The sequence below is a fragment of the Coregonus clupeaformis genome, chromosome 34, assembly GCF_020615455.1.
Source record: "Coregonus clupeaformis isolate EN_2021a chromosome 34, ASM2061545v1, whole genome shotgun sequence".
Taxonomy (NCBI): domain Eukaryota; kingdom Metazoa; phylum Chordata; class Actinopteri; order Salmoniformes; family Salmonidae; genus Coregonus; species Coregonus clupeaformis.
Genome location: NC_059225.1, coordinates 21,233,719 through 21,261,044, shown reverse-complemented (window position 1 = coordinate 21,261,044; position 27,326 = coordinate 21,233,719). Strand labels below are relative to the sequence as shown.

Genomic DNA, 27,326 nt, shown 5'->3' with positions numbered 1-27,326 from the left:
GAGGCGAGAAGAGAGGAGAGTGTATGCGAAGAGCATGCAATTGAGATTCCTTTGTATACTGTTGTCCTAGCTAGCTAGCTACCGTGTCGACCCCGCCTCTTCTTCTGTGGGGTTTATCGGCGGTTGGCATCCAACGGTATGGTCCAATATAACTTTTTATTACACCTGCTTTTTGCTGACTGCAAGACAAGGCAAAAAGGCTGATCGCCGATGGACACACACTGAAGAACCTTTCAACAGATAAAGGTTGCGCAACCAATGGTTGTGTGCCAGGTCATCGACTGTGCAGTCTGGCACCAGATTGCTATAACATAATGATGTTGTTAGCTGATATGTGAAATAGCTATCCAGGCGTTGTAAGATCTGACATGCATCAGCAATGTCTGAGCAGATGAAAACGACCAAGGTAAGTGCTGTACCCTAGCCAACCTACATTGGATTTGAGAGTTTGAATTGAATAGACGTGTCTTTGGCTTCCCGCTTGATTTTGAATGAAATTTGTCCGCTGTTCCGATTGGCTGCAGCTCTGTAATTGGATGACCTTATTTGTCTGTGTCCTGGTTCAACCGAGGCACCGGGTTAACTTTGGTCCTGTTCCCCTGCTCAGACATTGCATGCATCAACCAATGGTCGGGTGCCATGTCATTGACTGTGCCATCAGGCACCAGATCGCTATAACACCCAGCCCTGTGATTTCAAAAGCTAACTTGTATCAGTATGTCTTCAGAACAAGGTTCACAATTTTTTACATTGATCAACATGAAACACTCTGGTTGAATCAACGTTGTTTCCATGTCATTTCAATGAAATCACGTTGAACCAACATGGAATAGAAGTTGAATTGACGTCTGTGCCCAGTGGGAAGGCTTTGCAATGAAGGCATATATTTGGCTTTGCTTGGAATGAGCACAGAAAAGGACCTGAGGTTGAATACTGAAATGCTATAGAATAACTATATTATACACATAAAGACATGTCAATTGATTGTGTAATTAAGTGATTTAGATGACTTTATCCCATTAATACAAGTGGTTTTCAATCCTTTTAAAATAGACTGTTTATGAAAGTCTTATGACAGAATGTATTGTTAGTCTTTTCAGTCTTTTCGCAAGGCAAACTGGTCCTCATCAATAGTGCAATGATCACTTTTAAAACATCAATGTAATAGTTCTTAGCACTTCTTCACCCATTAACTGTTATCTGATGACAAGGTTAGAGTCAACCAATGGTTTTCTATGATTGACAATTATGTGATTGATGTGATAAATAAACCTTTAAAAACTGCACTCAATGATAAATCCAGATTCTTGTATTCCTGCTAGATGGATGACAAATTTATACACAAATCTATGTGTTTACCCTATGGCTGAAAAAATACTTTATAACCACAATGCAAAAGGTATGCTTTAGTCTCAGGTCCTGTCTGAAACTCAATTGCTGCGTTCCAAATGGCACTCCATTCCCTATATACAGTAGTTCTCTACTTTTGATCAGAGCCCATTGGCCCTTGTCAAAAGTAGTGCACTATAAAGGGAATAGAGTGCCATTTGGAATACATTGTCTCTGAAAGGTACAACCCTTTGCCCATACCAGTCCTGTGGCAAAAACCTTAATTTCAACCAGTTGTTCAAGAAATGAAAGAAAGCATCTAAAAGTATATACACATAACTGTAAAAATTTTTAAGACAATGAATAGAAAATAAAATGTTATAAAAAATACCAAGTGTATTGGCCAAATGTAATATTATAATACTGAAGCGACAAAAATAAGAAATTGCTAAATATATACAATGAATCCCACCTTCCATGCCCCTATCCCTCTCACCCTCTATGCGCTAGAACTATATTTGCATACAGTGTTTTTCAGGGAGAACTGAAGCTCATCATTTGCCTCCATGTTTGTGGTTGACCACTGTTGTAACAGCACTCTGACTTGCTTAAACAAATGTGGTTTCTACTGACAATTGAGATGTACAAACTATGGCATAAGGGGACGACAAGCGCATAAGAGGCAATCCGTAATTTAGATTAAGACATTAATGAGGGAGCTAGGATGGACGTAGTCAATATAACTATTTGTTCAGCGCTTTTGAAATGTACAGCGACAGAATTCAGAACATGGGCCATTCTTACAGTATTCTCCCTGTACACCAAGTCAGAACCGTAGGATACATAATGGGGGCATATAAGCAGACAATGAAAGCTCTTACAATATTTGCTGATTACATTTTTCTAAAACAGGCTATAGGCTACATGTGCACCACCAAGTCAGAACAGTAGGCTAAATTAAGAGGGGAAACAGGACCAAATGATTAGGGTGAGGCACATGGGCTACTAACAGCTTACTGCACAACATACACTTATTATTACTTTCTTAGCTACAGTATACATATCTCCCTGGCATATTACATTATTTATGCAGCAGCATACTAGACATTTTTGGACTCACCTTGTTGTGCTGTCCTCACTTGAACATGAAGGTGGCGCGGTGGTCATTCGTGGACAAATTTTGTTATCAAACTTTGTCATCAAAGTCTGTCATTCTCTGGATTTATGGTGATTTCATTACAATTGGGAACTCCAAGGTCGAATCATGATGACGTCAGTGATCTTCAGGTCGGAGGTCTAGAAAGAGGCCTGAGTTCCCAACTTGCAATTCCGAGTTGGATGACCGTTCAAAATGTATTTTCCCAGTCGGAGCTCATTTTTTCCCAGAGTTCCCAGTTGTCTTGAACTCACTGAAGTCTGAGATTTCCCAGTTCCCAGTTGTTTTGACCGTGGCAGAAGTCATGCTGGATTGACAGCATGGCCAATGTTGAATGTTTATCCTTTTAAGCTTGGAAAAGAGACCCTTAAACCCAGACTTGGACCACACACCCACTCCACTGAATAGCAGACTAGTGATTGCTTTGCAATGCTTGCAGTTAGCCACTGATTCCTTCCAAACCACTCATTGTTGAATTTGCGATTTCCAACTTGTTGTGTAATGTTTATGTCCAATGGCCGATGAGCACCGATACGTTTTATCTATAATTTTATCTATAATGACGTCATTTTAACTGTGGCCAATGACCTTGAGCCTTCTTGGACGGGCATTTCTAATCTAACTCTATGGCAGCACCCAAGGGGCTTGAATCTTCGAGCTCTACTCGTAGATTTTGAGGTGATGTAGTGTCCCCATGGGTGACAGAACACTGAGCCAATCACGGCGCAACTAGAGAACATTACCAACCCCTACGCTCCGTCTTTCCACTGGCTGCCACACCACCACAGAAAGCACTGAGCTAGGCTGAAACACCTGTATTTTGGAGCTGCCTTACTCAAGAAAGCAAAAACGTGACCATGTTTATATGAGGCTTTATTAACTAAATTATAATTTTTTGGTACATTGTTTGTAATTTTTTGGTACATTGTTTTTTGGTACACTGATATGTGACACGTATTAATGCCAAAATAACATGCAAAACAGGCAAACAGGTGGGGCTCTACCTGCCCTGAATGATGGGTCGCCACTGCTTGTAGGGTTTTCGCCCTGGAAGGCACAAGAAAAACTTTATAATATGTCTGACTGTACATTACAATTCTATCTGTCACATAACATGTCAGTCGTGTGACAACAGCTGCAACATGAGGCAATTTACTAGGAAAAAATACCACAGCAAAATCAGAGCCATCCATTTAGAATATCAAATTATTATTAAGCATTCTTTAGACAGATATTTTCAACTGATTGGTGTCATTATGAGTGAACATTTATGTGTTGTCATCCAGGTAACACTTTTGGAAGAAATATCAACAAACGTCACAGTCACAACATGCCATTTCCATCATACTTTAGCTTCAAATATCATACAAAATACTATACTAGGCTTCCATGTTATCACCTGTTAATACTTACCTCTATTCAAACTACTAACAGAGGGGACAGTTTATGTTGACCAACAAAACAATAGGTATTATTGTGGGTTTTAATATCCCCTCATCTGGATCTTTCTGCAGTTTCATCAACTGTCTTACGTGGCCCAAAGAGACCAAATGAAAGCCAGAAATATCGAGATTGATGAAATAGTGACAGTTTACAGTAAGTTGACAAACACAAATAAAGAAACATATATATACACACACAAACAAACAAACCCATGCAGGAAAACAGAGGAGAGGGAAAGTGAATACAAACTTATAGAACCACAGCTTTATGTCCATAGTTCGGATTCTGGAACGTATTAATAGGGCTCTTGTAAATGGGATTCTCTTGCTATGGGTTGAGAGAGTGGGACAGAAAATTAAGAACAGGAAACAGAGAATGAAATGAAAAGCATGGGTAAAGATAAATAAGAGGGAATTAAACAATCAATCCCTTGAGAAAGGGGTATTTTTACATCAGGATCCAAGATTCAGAGGTTGATCATCTCCCTTTGAAAATCATCTTACAGTGCTGGGTGTATTCCCCTATTACATCTATACAAGTCAGGTCAGTCTGCTCTCTCATACAGTCATTTAGGTCTGGTGTCTTCTCCATGTACCATAATGAGAGGGTCTAGAAGCCTCAGTGCCCTGCCCATGTCACCAGACCAGAGAGGCTCTCACATTTGGCTGGTCTGACTGGAAATAATCAGGCTGAGCTGAATCATTAAGGATTTCAAACCCTGCCCGTTGTCCGGAATTTAACCTCTGCCTGCAGTGTGGATAACACGCCACTAGGAGGAAGCATAACACCGAACAAACTAAGCTACTGTAACCACTCCCACGAAAAGACATGTGTGTCCAGGGACCTTCGCATTCCAAAAAGGCTTCCTTTTTTCATAACTGTATTTTGCACAGAGATTACTTAAAACTACAGGGTTTTAAGAACATTTTAAACAAACTGTTGGGTAGGACTGTGTAAAAATGTGTGTGACATCTTATGAAGTCATCGTCAAAAGCAACAGGTCTGTTACATTCATAAAATATTTCCAATTCTGTATTCCTTTAGGAGTCTGTTCTCTGTGTAAGAGATTCACACAGTGGCCATATCTATAACACCTGTTTTCCACATCTCAATCAACCTACTGAAATTACAGTCAGGGAGAACACAAACTAGGACCTGCAAAAGTACATCATCATCATCATCATCATCATCATCATCATCCCCATTATAGGCCATTACAAACAGTTCTCCAAGATGGTTTCCTGGTCCTGTATCTACCATCTCCACTCTCTTACCGTGTCCCATTTAGCATTCATCTTCTCCTTCTCAAACTTGGCGAACTCTCTCCTGTCGTGGATGATCATGAGCAGCTTACATTTACATTTACATTTTAGTCATTTAGCAGACGCTCTTATCCAGAGCGACTTACAGGAGCAATTAGGGTTAAGTGCCTTGCTCAAGGGCACATTTACGTCATTTAGCAGACGCTCTTAACCAGAGCGACTTACAAATTGGTGCAATCACCCTATAGCCAGTGGGATAACCACTTTACAAATTTATTTTATTTTATTTTATTTTTTTGTGGGGGGGGGGTAGAAGGATTACTTTATCCTATCCCAGGTGTTCCTTAAAGAGGTGGGGTTTCAAATGTCTCCGGAAGGTGGTGAGTGACTCCGGAGCTTCCAGATGAGAAGCAAGGTCAGGCCGATCAGCACGATGCCCGCCACCACGCCAGCCACGATGGGGATGATGTCAGGACCTGCAGGGCAGTCTGGAACACGGCAGGAAACACACAGCCAGGAACATTCAGTTATCCCAACTTTTATTTATTTAAGCAGGCAAGTCAGTTACTGTAAGAGCAAATGCTTATTTACAATTACGTCCTTCCTGATTTGCAATATATAGGCCCAGGAACTTTACCTGACCATGTAAGCTGACCAGGAAGAACTACAAGTAGAGCCTGGAATTTTTCCTAGTCAGGTCAAAAACACCTGGCTCTAATCACAAAACGACTCAATAGACAGACAAATAACCTACTTTTTTCACTCTGTTATATCCTCAGTCACAATGACTGTATGTTATATGGGCTGTATGTAATATGCTCTCACCTAGTGTTTCCACCACATGGACCTCCTTTGTCTGTCTTGTTGACAGCGTAGGTGTAGTAGAACCAGCAGTCATTGGCATCCCTCTCCTTACAGTGCATCAGGGGGAAGTCCTGGCTGAGGCAGCTTGTCTCCGTCCTTCACCTTGATCAGGTTGAAGTAGCTACAGTCTCTCTCACACGTGTCCTTCTTCTCCCCCGTCCCAAAGGCCCTGCACTGAACACACTCCCTGTGGAAGACAGGACATTGACATGTAACTCTGTACAGATGGAGTAACACACGCAGGTAGTCTCACATTGTGATGCTTGCTCGACTTCTGACATATTCACTAGTAGGGGTGTGGCGGTCATGAAATTTCGTCAGCCGGTGATTGTCAAGCAAATAACTGTCGGTCTCACTATAATTGACATTAATTAACACAAACGCATTTAGCATCTCCTGGCTTCCACACATAGCCTACATAGCCTACATAGCCTACAAGCCACTAATGCATTTTAAAAAGTATAATAAATCCATGTAATATAGCCTACACCTTCACATTAAATCCATTATTTATTTTAGACAGGTCTAAAGAAGCATGATATGAAGAAAATGTAGTCTATTTCAGACGAACAGAATAGCATACTCTGAGTTGTCCTTATGTTAGGTCATGATCTGGCTATACCAAATGGCTGTGGGCTACACTAGTTAATTTACCAGACAAGATTTGCTTATAATTCCTTGGCATTATTTATATTATTTTATAGTATGAAGAATACAATTGAACAAAGCTGAATAAAATAGAAAGGATATTTTCTCCAAACGATTTGAGGGAGTGCGCATTCTGTGTTGAGTGGTTAACAAAGAAATAGGTACTCCTATACAGTGAGGGAAAAAAGTATTTGATCCCCTGCTGATTTTGTACGTTTGCCCACTGACAAAGAAATGATCAGTCTATAATTTTAATGGTAGGTTTATTTGAACAGTGAGAGACAGAATAACAACAAAAAAATCCAGAAAAACGCATGTCAAAAATGTTATAAATTGATTTGCATTTTTAATGAGGGAAATAAGTATTTGACCCCCTCTCAATCAGAAAGATTTCTGGCTCCCAGGTGTTTTTTATACAGGTAACGAGCTGAGATTAGGAGCACACTCTTAAAGGGATAAGGCCTCGAATTTTACGGCGGCATCCCCTTTGTGTGGCCGTAATGCACCCTAAATAAATCCATGCCTTTTGCGGCCAGTGGCCGTTGTGCCCTTGGCCCGGAGTGCTGCGAGCTCCGAAGCACCTCTCACTCATATGGCTCTCCATCACGTGATAGGATCTTTCTCACAGGCTACAAGTGAAGACAGACACAACTGCGCGCGTCCTTATCCAATTCCGAGGTGAATATTGAAGATATTGGAAGAACTGTGCATATTTACTTTTCGTCAGCCAACAAGATGAGTAGGCCTAACGAACAGCAAACGCAATAGCCTATGTCAATCTACTATCCCCCACAGTACAAAAGTTGACCTATTCTATTCTGTGCGAGAAATAAATATTCCAAACAAAGTCTGGGACAGTTGTGGGATGCGATAGATTCCAAATGAATACAGCCACTAGCATCCCCCCCAAACAAATTACGTAATGTGGCTGACGCAACAGATCAGAACGTTTAGCTTTAAATGTTGATAATCTATTAGACTATTTCTTCATATTATAAGCGCAGCAATGCACACATGGCAGTAGGCTATAAGCACAAATGTTCCATTAGCGGGAAAACACCATTATCAAAGGTGACCGCAAATGCAATTATGCATGTAATGCTTTTATTATAAAAGTGGATTTTTATGGTGAAAATGATCTTCCCCAAACTTGAAACTCACGCGCTGCTTATGTATGCCAGTTAGGCTCTACACCCTTTGTAAAGCAGATTAATGTGTTTAATTTTAAGAAGTTATTTGGCCACTTTAGTTGTGATACAAACCTTATCAAAACATATAGGCCTATGGGCTAGGCTACATGAGGTGTGCAACTATGATTCGAAAAAGTCGCAAAAAAAAGGCATGGTTTCTTTCCTTATGCTGGGCATCATTCACAAGTGATAGGCTAATATTGTCACCCATCAGACTATACTTGATTATAAGGGTACAAAAACATTTCTGCAGCATTGAAGGTCCCCAAGAACACAGAGGCCTCCATCATTCTTAAATGGAAGAAGTTTAGAACCACCAAGACTCTTCCTAGAGCTGGCCGCACGGCCAAACTGAGCAATCGGGGGAGAAGGGCCTTGGTCAGGTAGGTGACCAAGAACCCGATGGTCACTGTGACAGAGCTCCAGAGTTCCTCTGTGGAGATAGGAGAACCTTCCAGAAGGACAACAATCTCTGAAGCACTCCACCAATCAGGCCTTTATGGTAGAGTGGCCAGACAGAAGCCACTCCTCAGTAAAAGGCACATGAAAGCCCGCTTGGAGTTTGACAAAAGGCACCTAAAGGACACTCAGACCATGAGAAACAAGATTCTCTGGTCTGATGAAACCAAAATGGAACTCTTTGGCCTGAGTGCCAAGCTTCATGTCTGGAGGAAACCTGGCACCATCCCTACGGTGAAGCATGGTGGTGGCAGCATCATGCTGTGGGGAAGTTTTTGAGCGGCAGGGACTGGGAGACTAGTCAGGATCGAGGCAAAGATGAACGGAGCAAAGTACAGAGAGATCCTTGATGAAAACCTGCTCCAGAGGGCTCAGGACCTCAGACTGGGGGCGAAGGTTCACCTTCCAACAGGACAAGGACCCTAAGCACACAGCCAAGACAACACAGGAGTGGCTTCAGGACAAGTCTCTGAATGTCCTTGAGTGGCCCAGCCAGAGCCCGGACTTGAACCCGGTCGAACCTCACTGGAGAGACCTGAAAATAGCTGTGCAGCGACGCTCCTCATCCAACCTGACAGAGCTTGAGAGGATCTGCAGAAAATAATGGGAGAAATTCACCAAATACAGGTGTGCCAAGCTTGTAGCGTCATACCCAAGAAAATCGAGGCAGTAATCGCTGCCAAAGGTGCTTCAACAAAGTACTGAGTAAACAGTCTGAATACTTACAGTGACATCCGAAAGTATTCACCCCCCTTGGTATTTTTCCTATTTTGTTGCCTTACAACCTGGAATTAAAATGGATTTTTTGTGGATTTGTATCATTTGATTTACACAACATGCCTACCACTGAAGATGCAAAATAAAATAAAATCTGAAAAATTGAGGTCTGGGCTTTGACTAGGCCATTCCAAGACATTTAAATGTTTCCCCTTAAACCACTCATGTGTTGATTTATCAGTATGCTTAGGGTCATTGTCCTGCTGGAAGGTGAACCTCCGTCCCAGTCTCAAATCTCTGGAAGACTGAAACAGGTTTCCCTCAAGAATTTCCCTGTATTTTGCACCATCCATCATTCCTTCAATTCTGACCAGTTTCCCAGTCCCTGCCGATGAGAAACATCCCCACAGCATGATGCTGCCACCACCATGCTTCACTGTGTGGATGTGTTCTCGGGGTGATGAGAGGTGTTGGGTTTGCATCAGACATTGCGTTTTCCTTGATGGCCAAAAAGCTCAATTTTAGTCTCGTCTGACCAGAGTACCTTCTTCCATATGTTTGGGGAGTCTCCCCCATGGCTTTTGGCGAACACCAAACGTGTTTGCTTATTTTTTTCTTTAAGCAATGGCTTTTTTCTGGCCACTCTTCCGTAAAGCCCAGCTCTGTGGAGTGTACGGCTTAAAGTGGTCCTATGGACAGATACTCCAATCTCTGCTGTGGAGCTTTGCAGCTCCTTCAGGGTTATCTTTGGTCTCTTTGTTGCCTCTCTGATTAATGCCCTCCTTGCCTGGTCTGTGAGTTTTGGTGGGCGGCCCTCTCTTGGCAGGTTTGTTGTGGTGCCATATTCTTTCCATTTTTTTATAATGATTTAATGGTGCTCCGTGGGATGTTCAAAGTTTCAGATATTTTTTTATAACCCAACCCTGATCTGTACTTCTCCACAACTTTGTCCCTGACCTGTTTGGAGAGCTCCTTGGTCTTCATGGTGCTGCTTGCTTGGTGGTGTTGCAGACTCTGGGGCCTTTCAGAACAGGTGTATATATACTGAGATCATTTGACAGATCATGTGACACTTAGATTGCACACAGGTGGACTTTATTTAACTAATTATGTGACTTCTGAAGGTAATTGGTTGCACCAGATCTTATTTAGGGACTAGGGGGGGTGAATACATAAGCACGCACCATTTTTCCATAATTTATTTTTTTAACAAGTTATTTTTTTTCCATTTCACTTCACCAATTCTGACTATTTTGTGTATATCCATTACATGAAATCCAAATAAAAATCAATTTAAATTACAGGTTGTAATGCAACAAAATAGGAAAAACGCCAAGGGGGATGAATACTTTTGCAAGGCACTATATGTAAATGAATTAATAAATTTGCAAAGAAAATGAAAATTCAGTTTTTGCTTTGTCATTATGGGGTATTGTGTGTAGAGTGATGATGGGAAAAAACAATTGAATCCATTTTAGAATAAGGCTTTAACGTAACAAAATGTAGAAAAAGTCAAGGGGCCTGAATACTTTCCGAATGCAATGTATCACAGTCAAATATACAGGATATATATTCCAGCTAAACAATGGACAGACAGGACCTGAGACTAAAGCATACCATTTGCATTGTGGTTGACAAAAATCTATCCCCCCCAAAATTCTGAGAACAGTAATATTTTACACATACATGAAGGTACCAATAACGAATCATTTCTGACGAAAAACACAAATGTAATTACAAAAAAATTATAATTGTGTTTTGGAAATAAACTTTTTAATTATTGCTGTTTTCTGCTTAGTTAAAACCCCATTAAAATGAACAAATACAATTAATTCATTCAACTCACTTGTGTTCTGTTCAGACCCCTGGACAGGTGGGACAGATCTCACAGGTGGGACCCTGGAACTTTGCATCAGTGCACTTGCAGGTGCCACACTCACAGGTGCCTCGTCCATTACAGATCTGCTTGTTGGAGGCCAGGCAGGTCGTGGTGTCCAGAGAACAGTCACAGGCACTGCCTGTCCAGTTGGCATCACAGATACACACCCTGCACTCACAGCGACCATGTCCTGTCACAACACACAGGGTCAGAGATTATCCTCCAAAGTTCAAACATAATTTCATATTACAGATAATATTCTAGATTAGAGATTAAATGAAGCTAAATTGAACACGATAAATCTAATTTCGTAAAAGGTGATGTCTGAACTAATCAACTGATCTCTAATTTAATTGGGAAATTACCCATTACGCCACAAACACAGAGGTAGTTTGTGCTCTGAGGAAGATGTTACACAGGTCTTGACCATCATTTCACAGCAAACAAAATCTTTATTGATAATCCAATAATTGATCATATTATTCACTTCCCCAATCTACGTTTGGGGGACTAAACTAATCTTTATTATATATTTTTTTCTTATTAGTAAACATGTTTGAAAATGTACATTTCTTTGTGTTTTTTTTTTTTATACAAGAAGACTCGGCTGTCTCTATTTTTTAGTTATTTATTTGCTTATCTTTTTTTTATTTCTATCATAGCAGGATATGTAGGCCTGTAATACAATCAACAGCCGATACAAATAACCATCCCACAATAGGAAAGTGGGAGCTAAAAGTTAATGGTCCCCCAGATTACTAACCATTTATCGTATAATGCCTATTGCAATGCAGTAGGGGCCTAAACTGAACTCCACAGAGTTTGTTGTTGGAGCGGTCACAGTTGAAGTTGTCACACTCGCAGAACTTCCCGCTGTAGCGTTCCTCGGGGTTCTCTCTCTTCTTACACTCACAGGTTCCACACACACAGTCTCCGTTGTTGCTGCAGATGTCTGTACCGTTGTCTTTACGGCAGTTCTTATCCAGGTCTTCGCCGGTCACCTCGTTGGTGCTGCACTCACACTGTCTACCAATACGGCCCTCATTGCACCTGAGAGATAATAAAGACAACAAGGGAGGACTGCATAAAAGACTGCCTATGTAGAATATTCACATGCAAACAGATGCAATACACTTGAAAACAGTCACATGTCAATGGACCATAGAAATAGATTTACAACACATTACAGTGCATTTGGAAAGTATTCAGACCCCTTGACTTTTTCCACATTTTGTTACGTTACAGCCTTATTCTAAAATGGATTTAAAAAATGTTTTCCCCTTCATCAATCTACACAATAACCCATGATGACAAAGCAAAAACTGTATTTTTTTGAAATTTTTGCAAATGATATATCAGGTTTTCATCAAGGATCTCGCTGTACTTTGCTCCGTTCAACTTTCCCTCGATCCTGACTAGTCTCCCAGTCCTTGCATTTGCATTTGTTTAAGCTGTTTTCTAGTAATATTTATTTGGATACAACCATAACAATGAGAAAATGAGGCGTGACTTCGCCTGGCATAGAAAATGTGCTCACTCGTAAGGACAATGTTGTTAAGAGGAGCTAGCCAACAACACAGCTAACACAATCATTTCAAACTGAAGCTGTAAAGACTGCAAACTAAACTCAGCAAAAAAAGAAACGTCCTCTCACTGTCTACTGCGTTTATTTTCAGCAAACTTAACGTGTAAATATTTGTATGAACATAACAAGATTCAACAACTGAGACATAAACGGAACAAGTTCCACAGACATGTGACTAAATAAATTGAAAAATGTGTCCCTGAACAAATGGGGCGGGTCAAAATCAAAAGTAACAGTCAGTATCTGGTGTGGCCACCAGCTGCATTAAGTACTACAGTGCATCTCCTCCTCATGGACTGCACCAGATTTGCCAGTTCTTGCTGTGAGATGTTACCCCAATCTTCCACCAAGGCATCTGCAAGTTCCCAGACATTTCTGGGGTTGGAATGGCCCTAGCCCTCACCCTCCGATCCAACAGGTCCCAGACGTGCTCAATGGGATTGAGATCCGGGCTCTTCGCTGGCCATGGCAGAACACTGACATTCCTGTCTTGTAGGAAATCACGCACAGAACGAGCAGTATGGCTGGTGGCATTGTCATGCTGGAGGGGCATGTCAGGATGAGCCTGCAGGAAGGGTACCACATGAGGGAGGAGGATGTCTTTCCCTGTAATGCACAGTGTTGAGATTGCCTGCAATGACAACAAGCTCAGTCCGATGATGCTGTGACACACCGCCCCAGACCATGACGGACCCTCCACCTCCAAATCGATCCCGCTCCAGAGTACATGCCTCGGTGTAACGCTCATTCCTTCAACGATAAACGCGAATCCGACCATCACCCCTGGTGAGACAAAACCGCAACTCGTCAGTGAAGAGCACTTTTTGCCAGTCCTCTCTGGTCCAGCGACGGTGGGTTTGTGCCCATAGGCGACGTTGTTGCCGGTGATGACCTGCCTTACAACAGGCCTACAAGCCCTCAGTCCAGCCTCTCTCAGCCTATTGCGGACAGTCTGAGCACTGATGCTGGGATTGTGCGTTCCTGGTGTAACTCGGGCAGTTGTTGTTGCCATCCTGTACCTGTCCCGCAGGTGTGATGTTCGGATGTACCGATCCTGTGCAGGTGTTGTTACACATGGTATGCCACTGCGAGGACGATCAGCTGTCCGTCCTGTCTCCCTGTAGCGCTGTCTTAGGCGTCTCACAGTACAGACATTACAATTTATTGCCCTGGCCACATCTGCAGTCCTCATGCCTCCTTGCAGCATGCCAAAGGCACGTTCACGCAGATGAGCAGGGACCCTGGGCATCTTTCTTTTGGTATTTTTCAGAGTCAGTAGAAAGGCCTATTTAGTGTCCTAAGATTTCATAACTGTGACCTTAATTGCCTACCATCTGTAAGCTGTCTTAATGATCGTTCCACAGCATGGGAAACAGTGTTTAAACCCTTTACAATGAAGATCTGTGAAGTTATTTGGATTTTTACAAATTATCTTTAAAAGACAGGGTCCTGAAAAAGGGACGTTTCTTTTTTTGCTGAGTTTAGCTGCACTTCCTTTCGTTTGACCTTTTTTCAATTGACATTTCTTTCTATATATCCATAAAAATGATGCCAGCTGATTCATGATTTCGACTGGCCGAGAAACGCTGCCTGCCTGTCTGTCTCGTCCCAACTCCCGACACGTACATTACTATGGGACAGCTGGAGATTGAATTTGAATATTGAAACAATGTTGCAATTGTCGGAGAGACAGACAGCAAGGTTTATACAAATCTCTGCTGTTGAAAACTAAATGTTAGTCTAAAAGAAATGTGAGATAATGTCTACATTATTTATTATAGTGGAGCTCAAGTTTATACATTGCCTGGCTGGGCTGATGAGTCACTGGATTGTGCAGTCAGATGGAACAGAGTAAATAGGCATTTTAACATCACAGATTTAGCTGGTGGTAACTTGTGGAATAGACACCGGCTGGAATGCGGTTTTAACCAATCAGCATTCAGGATTAGACCCACCCGTTGTATAACTATGCAATATGCACCCAACCAGATCTGAAAGCAGAAGAGATACATTTGAAGTGGAGAAGAAGTTAAAACAAATATGGACATCCTCAAACCTCATACAACCGGGCTGTTTCTCAATCTCACCGATTCTGAAATCAGATGTGATCTTTGACATCTCCAGCATCAGCTGTGTTCCAAGGTTCTTGACGTTTTCCAGATTGTCCTTCATGGAGTAGGACAGGTCCATCAGGTAGTAGAGGTCGATGGGGTAATCCTCAGCCCGTTTGAACTTCAGGTTAAAAGACTGGGGTTCACCTGCAGTACACAGACAAATAGGCAAGGTTAAGCCGGGGACTACAGACTTGCTAACTCTGGCATATTTATATTGATGTGAACACTGAAATCTTGATAAATGTGCACTGTCCATGTCAAATAAGGTGCTGGCCTTCACATGAAAGAGTACAAGGAATACTCCTTCCACATCATAATTACAGCTGTACAGTTAATAGCTAAAACACACAAAGAAAATGGAGGCTACTGTAACTAATCAACATAACAATGAAAGACCACAGAAGAACAGCAGGATAAATAAAAAAAGACCCTCAGCAACGCTGCTTCAACAATGGTTGTCAAGCAAGATGTTTTGGCTGAAGCAAAGTTAACTTAGACTGCATCTCAAATGGCACCCTATTCCTAACACTAAATAGGAAAAAGGGTGCCATTTGGGACACAACTTAATCAAACTTAACAGTTCCAGCTAAGTTCTTACCAGATCTGACGCTGAGGGTGAGTTTCTGTGTGATGTCATCTGGTCGGAGATTGTCTGCTCCCTTGTTGCGGTTGGTCACAGCCTTGTTCTTCAGGATCCGCTGGCTGCCTCCAGGGTTCTCTACCTTGGCGGCGCTGCAACCTCTCTTCCTCAGGGACTCCAGCTCATCACAGCGGGTCGATGTGGCCTCACCCTGCTTCAGGAACTCCTGGAAGAGAGGAGGTATCAGTATCATGACATATTGCACTATGGCACTCATAGAGGAAATCCACCCAAAAATGTAAGGTCCTTATTTTCTGAAAATGTATTTCCTACACTCCCAAGCAGTTTATAAAGGTTATAAACAATATTGCCTGACACACTGGTGTTGTAATTCCAAGGAACAGTTTAGATTACATTCTTCTTTCTTTGATTTGCATACACCTGCAAGTTGTAATTGTCACGGTTAACTAAGCCAGAACCCAGAAGCAGACCAGGACACGGTACGTGAGACAAAGGTGAGTGTTTATTGTTAGAGTCCGAGTGAAGCTGAATAATCCAGGGAACAGAGCGGGTGGCGTGGATGGGTTGTTGAGGGTGCGGTGGTTGGTCCGGTACTGGCTCGGCAGCCGCCGACCATCAGGCAGAGGTTGGGTGAAGGTTCCGGGTGAGAGACTGCAGACAGAACAAAACGGAGGTCAGTACACAGCAAGTCAAAAAGGTGCAAAACAACAAAACTAACACTACTGGCTCAGAGACTGATACGCTGACAACATACTGTTCATGGCTAACGATCCGGCAGGAACTGGATGTTGGGCCAGAGCCTAAGAAGGGTGATGATCAGGACCAGGTGTGCAGATTGCTGATGGGATGCAGGTGCGGAAAACCAGAGCGCTCCCCGGAGCGTTCCCGAACCCTCGGGAAACTGGAGAATACGAGCAGGAACACTAGTCACCAGACAGGACCCGACTCAGACAGCCGGGATCGTCACAGTACCCCCCCTCCGACGAACGCCACCGGGCGGACTTCCCGGAGCGCCAGGATGGAGGCGGTAGAAGTCACTGATGAGGTCTGCGTCTAGGACCTGTCGCCGCGGAATCCAACTCCTCTCTTCAGGGCCATACCCCTCCCAGTCCACGAGATACTGGAAACCCCGGCCCCGCCGTCTGGAATCCATGATGCGACGCACCGTGTAGGCAGGACCACCTCCGATCATCCGAGGAGGAGGAGGAGGAGGCGGAGGAGGCAACAGAGGACTGAGGAAGACAGGCTTGAGGCAGGAGACATGAAAGGTGGGATGGACTCTGAGCGTCCTCGGTAGTTTGAGTCGAACTGCCACTGGATTGATCACCTTCTCCACCACAAACGGACCAATGAACTTCGGTAACAACTTCCTAGACTCAGTCCGTAACGGAAGATCCCGTGTGGCCAACCAAACCCTATCTCCGATGGTATAGGTGGGAGCGGGAATCCGGCGACGATTCGCCTGGAGCTGATACCGGTCCGAAACTCTAAGGAGTGCCTTTCTGGCCCGATGCCAGGTCCGGTGGCAACGCCCGAATATGGGCCTGAACAGAAGGCACTGAGAGCTCCTTCTCCTGAGAAGGAAACAGGGGAGGTTGGTAGCCATACAGGCACTGGAAGGGAGACATCCCAGTGGCAGATGTAGGAAGAGTATTGTGGGCATACTCAACCCAAGGCAACTGAGAGACCCAGGAGGTGGGGTTGGAAGAGACCAGACAGCGTAGCGTTGATTCCATCTTCTGGTTGGCTCTCTCCGCCTGACCATTGGATTGGGGGTGAAAACCAGATGTGAGACTGACCGTAGCTCCAATGGCCAAACAGAAGGACTTCCAGACAGCAGAGGTAAACTGAGGGCCACGGTCGGAAACGATATCACTGGGCAAACCGTGGACCCTGAAAACCTCCCTAACCAGGATCTCGGACGTCTCCGAGGCAGAGGGAAGCTTGGCAATTGGCACAAAGTGGGCGAACTTGCTGAATCTGTCCACGATAGTCAGAACGACCGTGTTCCCCTCAGAAGCGGGCAACCCCGTGACGAAGTCCAGGGCCAGATGCGACCATGGTCGCCGGGGAATAGGAAGGGGGGTGAAGTAGTCCAGAGCTGGGCCGATTGGTACTCTTATTCTGCGCACACACTGGACAGGCAGCAACAAAACCCCGAGTATCCTCGGCCATGGCAGGCCACCAAAAACGTCTGCGAAGAAACGCCATAGTCCGAGCCACGCCAGGGTGACAAGCCATCTTGCTGGCGTGGGACCATTTGAGGACAGCAGGACGAACCGACTCAGGCACAAACAACCGACCGGGTGGACCGTTACCGGGACCGGGCTGAGTCCGAAGGGCGCCAGCACCTCCTCCTCAATCTTCCACATAACTGCTCCCACGACGCAGTTCCGGGGAGGATTGTCTCGGTCTTGGACCCACTCTCCTCCGTCTTGGAGAACATCCGGGACAAGGCGTCCGCCTTGCCGTTCTTAGATCCAGGTCGGAACGTCAGGGCAAACTTGAATCGTCCGAAAAACAACGCCCACCTGGCCTGACGGGAGTTGAGAGCGTTTAGCCGATTGCACGTAAGCAAGATTCTTGTGGTCCGTCCAGACAATAAACGGTTGCTCCGCCCCCTCCAACCAGTGGCGCCACTCCTCCAAGGCAAGTTTCACCGCGAGAAGCTCCCGGTTACCCACATCGTAATTCCTCTCCGCAGGCGAAAGGCGACGAGAGTAGTAGGCGCAGGGATGGAGTTTACTGTCCGTGGAGCATCGCTGCGACAGGATGGCGCCAACTCCCACATCAGACGCGCCCACTTCAACGACGAACTGACGGGCCGTGTCCGGTTGAGAGAGAATCGGTGCGTTGGTGAATCGCCTCTTCAAATCCAGAAACGCTCGATCCGCCTCCGGATTCCACTTGAAGGTCCTGATGCTGGAAGTCAAGGCAGTTAACGGAGCGGCCACACGGCTGTAATCCCGGATGAATCTGCGGTAGAAATTCGCAAACCCCAAAAATCTCTGGAGCTGCAATCTCGTACCGGGCTGGGCCCATTCCAGAACCGCTCTAACCTTCTCCTGGTCCATCCTAATCTCTCCCCTGGAGATGATGTACCCGAGAAAGGATGTCGTGTGGGCGTGAAACTCGCACTTCTCGGCCTTCACAAACAGGCGATTCTCCAACAATCGCTGCAGAACCTGCCGGACATGCTGGACGTGGTCGGAAGGTTCCTTCGAGAAGATCAGAATGTCATCCAGGTAAACAAACACAAAGAGACCGATCATATCTCTCAGGACGTCGTTCACCATACTCTGGAATACCGCTGGAGCATTGGTCAGTCCAAACGGCATCACCTGATACTCAAGTGACCCATCGGTGTATTGAAACCCGTCAACCACTCGTCCCCCTCTCTGATCCGGACCAGGTGATACGCATTGCGTAGGTCTAGCTTGGTGAACACCGTAGCACCCTGTAAGGAGTCGAAGGCAGAACTCATCAAGGGCAGGGGATACTTGTTCTTGACCGTGATGTCATTCAACCCCCGATAATCAATACACGGTCGAAGAGAGCCATCCTTCTTACCCACAAAGAAGAATCCTGCCCCCAGGGGTGATGACGAGGGACGAACGAGACCAGCAGCTAGGGACTCCTTGATGTAGGTCTCCAACGCCTCACGTTCAGATCGGGAGATACTGTATAACCTTCCCTTGGGGTAGACAGCTCCAGGGACCAGGTTGATGGCACAATCATATGGTCGGTGGGGAGGGAGTGACAGAGCCTTCTGCTTACTGAAAACTTCCCCAAATCGTGATATGTCTCGGGAACCAGGGACAAATCTGGGGGTTTAGCCTCAATCACCTGACTGGGAACCGAATGGGGGCAGGCAGTCTTGAGACAGTTAGCATGACAATCAAGGCTCCAACTCGTTACCTTGCCCGTCACCCAATCGAACGTGGGATTGTGTTCCTTCAGCCAGGGGTATCCAAGGACCAGAGGAACATGGGAAGACGGCAGAATGAAGAATGAAATCATCTCAGAATGATTCCCCGACAACCGCATCTTAACCGGTTCAGTCCTCATCGTGATACGTGCCAGACTACTGCCGTTCAGAGTGGTAGCTTCAATGGCTTCCGGCAATTGCTCCTTGGAAAGCCCCAGCTGTTCCACCAACTCGGCATCTAGAAAGCTTCCATCGGCACCTGAATCGATAAAAGCGTTAATCGCTAAGCTCTGATTCCTGTTCATAAGGGTAGCCGGGAAACGGGGTCTGACAGAGGTATTGAGAGGTCGAAACTGGCTCGCTAAAAGTCCTCCCAACTTTAGCGAGCCGCGCAGTTTGACGACCCGACTGGATCCTGAGAAGCTGATCGGTTGGGACGGAACCCATTGCTTCTCCCTCCTTCGCTCTCGGACTCGATTATCCACCCGAATAGACAAAGCTACCAAGCTGTCCAGGTCACTAGGCTCCGGATAGGAGATCAACTCATCCTTGAGCTGCTCCGACAGACCCTGGTAAAAGGCCGCTTGCAGAGACTCCTCGTTCCACCCACTCTCCACAGCCAACGTCTTGAACTCGATCACGAAGTCGGCCACGCTGCGAGTTCCTTGGCGAAGCGAAAACAGGCGCCTAGCTGCGTCCCTCCCTCGGACGGAATGGTCGAAGAGCTTCCTCATCTCGGCCGTGAACCCCTGGTATGAAGCCATGCAGGGATCCTGTCGTTCCCAAACGGCTGAAGCCCACTCCAGCGCTCGACCACGCAGCAACTCAATCACAAAGGCTATCCTAGCCTTGTCTGTGGCATAAGAGTAGGGCTGTAGATCGAACACTAGTCCACACTGCATAAGGAAGGAACGGCATCTTCCCAGCTCTCCCTCATACTTATCCGGCGTCGGAACCTTGGGCTCACGGATGGACACAGCTTCAGAAGCGGCAGGCGAGATGGGTGAAACCGGTAGTGGATCCTCCACCGGACACTTGCGTTGGTTCTGGACCTCCGTCAGCCCGGTAGAAAGGTTCCGAACTGACAACGCGATCTCCTGTAGTACCGTGCTATGATGGCCCAACATCTTCTCCTGCTGGGTAATAGCATGGCGAACAGAGTCCAGGTCCGCTGGGTTCATTACTGGCCGGATCGTTCTGTCACGGTTAACTAAGCCAGAACCCAGAAGCAGACCAGGACACGGTACGTGAGACAAAGGTGAGTGTTTATTGTTAGAGTCCGAGTGAAGCTGAATAATCCAGGGAACAGAGCGGGTGGCGTGGATGGGTTGTTGAGGGTGCGGTGGTTGGTCCGGTACTGGCTCGGCAGCCGCCGACCATCAGGCAGAGGTTGGGTGAAGGTTCCGGGTGAGAGACTGCAGACAGAACAAAACGGAGGTCAGTACACAGCAAGTCAAAAAGGTGCAAAACAACAAAACTAACACTACTGGCTCAGAGACTGATACGCTGACAACATACTGTTCATGGCTAACGATCCGGCAGGAACTGGATGTTGGGCCAGAGCCTAAGAAGGGTGATGATCAGGACCAGGTGTGCAGATTGCTGATGGGATGCAGGTGCGGAAAACCAGAGCGCTCCCCGGAGCGTTCCCGAACCCTCGGGAAACTGGAGAATACGAGCAGGAACACTAGTCACCAGACAGGACCCGACTCAGACAGCCGGGATCGTCACAGTAATGCTGAGTCAGTTGATATTAAGGTTGTGTAACATCAATGAAGTAACATTATCTCTGGATAAGAGCGTCTGCTAAATGACGAAAATGTAAATGAAAATGTAAATGTAACAAAGTTATTGGCAAATTCATATCCACGTACTGGGTCCATGCACCATGCACCAGCCACATTTCGCTCCCACTTGAATACACACCCCACAGGATTTGGCATTAGCCTTAATGCACTCGTTCCCTTCTGGAAAGGAATGGAAAAACAAAGGTTGAAAAGAAGCAAACTCATCATAGACTCCTAAAAACTAACCAGGAAATAAGCCCGAGTGTACACATTGTGTAATTTGGAAAACTGGAGCTAGAGACAGAATGGAATATTCTGCTGTTCCATAGTTCCATGATGTCTTCACTACTACGCTCAAAGAAACCTACCCTGTAAACCCCAATGTGCTGTCATTACTCAAAACTTCTGAGGAAACCCGTTGCACTTAACATATCTGAGAACAGTTACCTAAAGTGATTTTGAGTGCCTTCGGAAATATTTCAGACCCCTTGACTTTTTCCACCTTCTGTTACATTACACCCTTATTCTAAAATTGATTTTTTTTTTATCTCAGCAATCTACACACAATACCCTATAATGACAAAGCGAAAACAGGTTTTTAAAAAACAGAAATACCTTATTTACATAAGTATTCAGACCCTTTGCAATGAGACTCGAAATTGAGCTCAGGTGCATCCTGTTTCCATTGATCATCCTTGAGATGTTACTATAACTTGATTGGAGTCCACCAGTGGTAAATTAAATTGATTGGACATTATTTGGAAAGGCACACACCTGTCTATATAAGGTCCCACAGTTGACAGTGGATGTCAGAGCAAAAACCAAGCCAAGAGGTCGAAGGAATTGTCCATAGAGCTCCGAGACAGGATTGTGTCGAGGCACAGATCTGGGGAAGGGTACCAAAACATTTCTGCAGCATTGAAGTTCCCCAAGAACACAGTGGCCTCCATCATTCTTAAATGGAAGAAGTTTGGAACCACCAAGAATCTTCCTAGAGCTGGCCGGCCAAAAACTAAAGCAATCGGGGGAGAAGGGCCGTGGTCAGGGAGGTGACCAAGAACCCGATGGTCACTCTGACAGAGCTCTAGAGTTCCTCTGTGGAGATGGGAGAACCTTCCAGAAGGACAACCATCTCTGCAGCAATCCACCAATCAGGCCTTTATGGTAGAGTGGCCAGACGGAAGCCACTCCTCAGTAAAAGGCACATGACAGCCCGCTTGGTGTTTGCCAAAAGGCACCTAAAGACTCTCAGTCCATGAGAAACAAGATTATCTGGTTTGATGAAACCAAAATTGAACTCTTTGGCCTGAGTGCCAAGCATCACGTCTGGAGGAAACCTGGCACCATCCCTACGGTGAAGCATGGTGGTGGCAGCATCATGCTGTGGGGATGTTTTTCAGCTGCAGGGACTGGGACACTAGTTAGGACCGAGACAAAGATGAACGGAGCAAAGTACAGAGAGATCCTTGATGAAAACCTGCTCCAGAGCGCTCAGGACCTCAGACTGCGGGCGAAGGTTCACCTTCCAACAGGACAAGGACCCTAAGCACAAATCCAAGACAACACAGGAGTGGCTTCAGGACAAGTCTCTGAATGTCCTTGAGTGGCCCAGCCAGAGCCCGGACTTGAACCCGGTCAAACCTCTCTGGAGAGACCTCAAAATAGCTGTGCAGCGATGCTCCCCATCCAACCTGACAGAGCTTGAGAGGATCTGCAGAAAAGAATGGGAGAAATTCCCCAAATACAGGTGTGCCAAGCTTGTAGGGTCATACCCAAGAAGACTCGAGGCAGTAATCGCTGCCAAAGGTGAGTAAATGGTCTGAATACTTATTTAAATGTGATATCCGTTTTTTTATTTTTTAATACATTTGCAAAAATGTCAAAAAAACGGTTTTTGCTTTGTAATTATAGGGTATTGTGTGTAGATTAATGAGGAAAAATAACAATTTAATCAATGTTAGAATAAGGCTGTAATGTAACAAAATGTGGAAAAAGTCAAGGGGTCGGAATACTTTCCGAATGCACTGTACATGTAAAAACACAGATATTACAAAAATAAATTAATAAATCTACCTGCAGTAGAGCATGCTGGGAAAAAAAGTTAATTTGTGATCATAACTTTAAAAATGTAGTTGATGTGACTTCTCATTGTCCACCACGATGAAATCGGGGAGGAAACTGTGGATCTGTCTCTGTCCATCCGTTCGTTTGTACGTGAGTCACGCGATACCTCAGACAGCACTGGCACGATTTTTGACGGAACTTGGGTGAATGATGTGTCTTGCCATAGAGATTCTGCATTTACAAAATTACACTGATTGGCCTAAGGTGGGAGCTATAGTAATTAACTTAAATTTGTTAGTCACACACAATCTCAATTTGCTCAAGGGGGGCACTGCATAATTTGTGCATTTGTGGGGGACGACATGTTTACTGTTGCCTTGTTTTTTTCAGTTAAAGTATTTCAGTTAAAAATGTCTTGGGGTTTACAGTGTAGGTGGAGCTGCTTTTTCCTCTGGCTAATGACATCATTACATTACAGCAGCATGCTCAGTTGGGGTTGGCTACCCATACGGGACATCAATCAGTTAACCACTATTCTGTACTGTATATTTATGATGCGGTTTAGTAGAAATATATTATGATTAGATGATGTACTGCATTAACAGTGTACAGAAACAGACTTCTGATGTTTCTGTTGAGGATTGATTTTGTCTAACAAGGTGGAAGCTACAGTAAGTAAGGCAGAAGTAAGTAATTCATTGAGCTACAGTGGTCCTCTGTAGCTCAATTGGTAGAGCATGGCGCTTGTAACGCCAAGGTAGTAGGTTCGATCCCTGGGACCACCCATACGTAAAAATGTATGCACACATGACTGTAAGTCGCTTTGGATAAAAGCGTCTGCTAAATGGCATATTATCATTATTATTACCTTGCTGAGCACTGCTGTAACAAATGACTCCTAACAACACTGATTTCAGAAGTAGTTTCAGGTCCATCTGAAAAAAAAAGAAAATGTGTGAGGATACAGTAATAAAGGTGATGGTGAATACTGTGTGTTTGTTTACATTTGTAGTACCATAGAAGACATTAGACTTTGTGAATGTATTTACATTTGTAGTACCATAGAAGATATTAGACTTTGTGAATGTATTTACATTTGTAGTACCATAGAAGACATTAGGCTTGGCGACCTAATGCATACATTCTTCCTTCCCTTGACAATAAGGACCAATTAACTGATATAGCCTTAGGGCCCAGAGTTCTTCCTGGTCAGGTGTTCACATGGTCTGGACCCCTATATATTACAGATATAAACAGTAACTGTATTAACTCATGACATGGGCCATTACTCTCATTGTCCCATGTAAGCTGTGGTTCTCTAACGGTCCGTTTAGCCAGGGAAACAGAAAGTGCATTTAGTCTCCCTGTCGTTAAGGAGGGTTGAGCTGGGGACTGAGTGTTAATCAGGGAATGATTCATTGACCTGAGTCGTCAAAGGGTGTGCGTATGTGTGTGTCTGTACTGGATGAGGATCGATATACATGGCAGGAAGACTTTTGACCCTATGGAGCCTAGCTGGGCTATTTACAGGAGGGAGGGAGGGATGGATGGAGGGAAGGAGGGTGATGGAGAAGGCGGGAATGAGAGAGAGAGGGAGGAAGGGACAGGGAGGGGAGACTGCAGGCTAGTGAAGGAAGAAGAATGCCATGTGAGACGGGGTTGTTTTATTGAATTAGCTCCTGACTGTTATCCTGTGACACACTGAGAATAGCAGACCTCTGCCTCCCTGCCACCAGATCGTTTATTACCTCCCATTATAACCAGGCCTTTTACAGATAGCCTAGAGAGAAATCAGCCTCAATGTTTCTACTCTATTTAGGGGTATAGCTTCAACAGAAGAAATGGGTGAGTGGACAATGCTACTATGCTAATGGCGAGGAGATAAGCTCAGCATCCATTATACAATTCCCTAAGGTGGAGAAGGGGGTTGAGTGTGTAACAATGTGGACAATTTACCAGAAACTTCCAAACTTCTTTAGAGAATGATTTTGTAACTTATCTGCAGAAGAAGAAAAAAATTGAGCTTAAAAAGCAGTAGTAGGAGTATGCAAATCTGGGAGCCAAATGAATGGCTCTTTCACCAATGCAATTCGGTTCCGACGTTCACCAAAAAAGAGCCACCCATTACTACTCTCTCTGTACTGCAGCAGTTACATTCGGATCTGTACGGGTCCTTCCGGACAAGTCAGTTGAAATTACAGATTCCCAAGACCCGTGACAATCATATCAGATCCGACCCAGACCCGTGACAATATTTATAATTCTGGATCCGGACCCGCTCGGGTCCTGGGTATTCGGGTACAGGTGGATCAATGAAGACCTCTAGACGGTGGTGTTTTTTTAAATGACACTTTGAGTTAGCCATTATCCAAGTCCTTCACTTGTGGAAAATTGTCATACTTCAGTAAAAGTATAGATACCTTAATAGAAAGTTACTAAAGTAAAAGTAAAAGTCACCCACTAAAATAGTACTTGAGTAAATGCCTAAAAGTATTTCGTTTTAAATATACTTAAGTATCAAAAGTAAATGTAATTGCTAAAATATACTTAAGTATCAAAAGTAGAAGTAAAAGTTTAAATAATTTCAAATTCCTTATATTAGGCAAAGCAGAGAGCACCATTTCCTTGTTTTTAAATTTTACGGATAGCTAGGGGCACACTCCAACACTCAGACATAATTTACAAAAGATGCATTAGTGTTTCGTGAGTCCGCCAGACCATAGGCAGTAGGGATGACAACGTGTTATCTTGATGCGTGAATTTCACCATTTCCCTGTCCTACTAAGCATTCAAAATGTAACAAGTACTTTTGGTTGTCAGGGGAAATGTATGGAGTAAAAAGTACTTGATTTTCCTTGGGAATGTACTGAAGTAAAAGTAAAAGTTGTCAAAAACATAAGTAGTAAAGTAAAGTATAGATACCCCAAAAAACTACTTAAGTACTTTACAACACTGGAGAGTAATCAAGAACGGATGAAAAACAGGATTCATACAATTATCAAAATATAAATACTTACCTTATCGGCGTGATTTATTTCCGAGGTAACATACGTAAATGTATCCTCTTTACAATCCCCGTCGTGATCCGCTACCCAGCGTAGACACAGCAACAATTGCCTTGTTGGCAACGGGAGGTACTTTCTCCTCTGCGAAAAGTCACGGTCAATTCACTCCCCCCCCGCGGGTCATTCCTTATTCAGTTACCCCATTAAGAAAGGGAAAAATGCAGTCTACAATTTAGTTGTATAAAAGTGTTGGCGTATGTAATTAATATATATATGTAGCATACTCCCCTGGCCGCGTGAATTTATTTTTCTTTTCAAAATTAGATTAAGAGAGAAGTCCGCAGTATTCTCCGCTGAAGCTAAGCCCCGCCTCCACAGGAAATGCCGTCATGAGTTTAAGATACGCCCATATTCTATTACAATGAACAATTGGGGAAGGAGACAAAACAGCCTCACGCTGAGATGTACAAGATGTGGAAAATATCATAATATTTACATTTGAGTGATTTAGCAGACTCTCTTATCCAGAGCGATTTACAGTTAGTGAGTGCATACTTTTTTCTCTCATACTGGCCCCCCGTGGGAATCGAATCCACAACCCTGGCGTTGCAAGCACCATGCTCTACCAACTGAGCTACACAGGGCCCGTGTAATATGTGTTATAAAAGTGAAGAGAATGTGACGTTGTAATTGCGGTGGGAATCATGAAGCCACATCTTCTGAATGCCCCACAAGGGTAAAGGAGAATGAGGTGGCCAAACTCAGGGTTGTACAGATCATTTCATATGCAGAAGCTGTGAAAAGGGTTGAGGGTTTAAATGTTGCACCAGAAGAGTCCATGGTAGTTGATAGGCCTTCGCTGCAGGCTGCAGGGGTTGTCTTACGCCAAGAGGATCCTGACATTTTAAAGGTTAAAAAGGTGGACTTTGTGGCCTTTATCGCAATGGTGATAAATGGCACTGCCAAGGTGGAGAAAAGATCTAGGAAGATTGAAATCATTGTGATTGCGGCGGAGCGGTTCCTGGGGCTGAAAGATTTCACAGCAAAGGTTACATGGAGTATTAGCAAAAGTCGTACTACCTTCTCAGGTCCTAGAGCCTCAGAAGGGAGATATGGAGAACTAAAAGAAGGAAGAAGTGGGAATTTAGTTTGTTTTGGCAATACACTATTTTTATTAGGGTGGATTGTTAGAATCACTATTAAAGTATGGATTTATTTATTTTTATATTATTTTTGGTTTCAAACCGTCCAGTTGGTGGCGGCAATACAACTTTTGGATGTAGTCCGCCTTAAAA

General features: G+C 44.3%; 1 pseudogene; it reads right to left on the bottom strand.

The window, feature by feature from the left end:
• Positions 1-5,511: 5,511 nt before the first annotated feature.
• On the bottom strand, positions 5,512-26,366 carry LOC121549483 (annotated as a pseudogene).
• Positions 26,367-27,326: the final 960 nt, after the last annotated feature.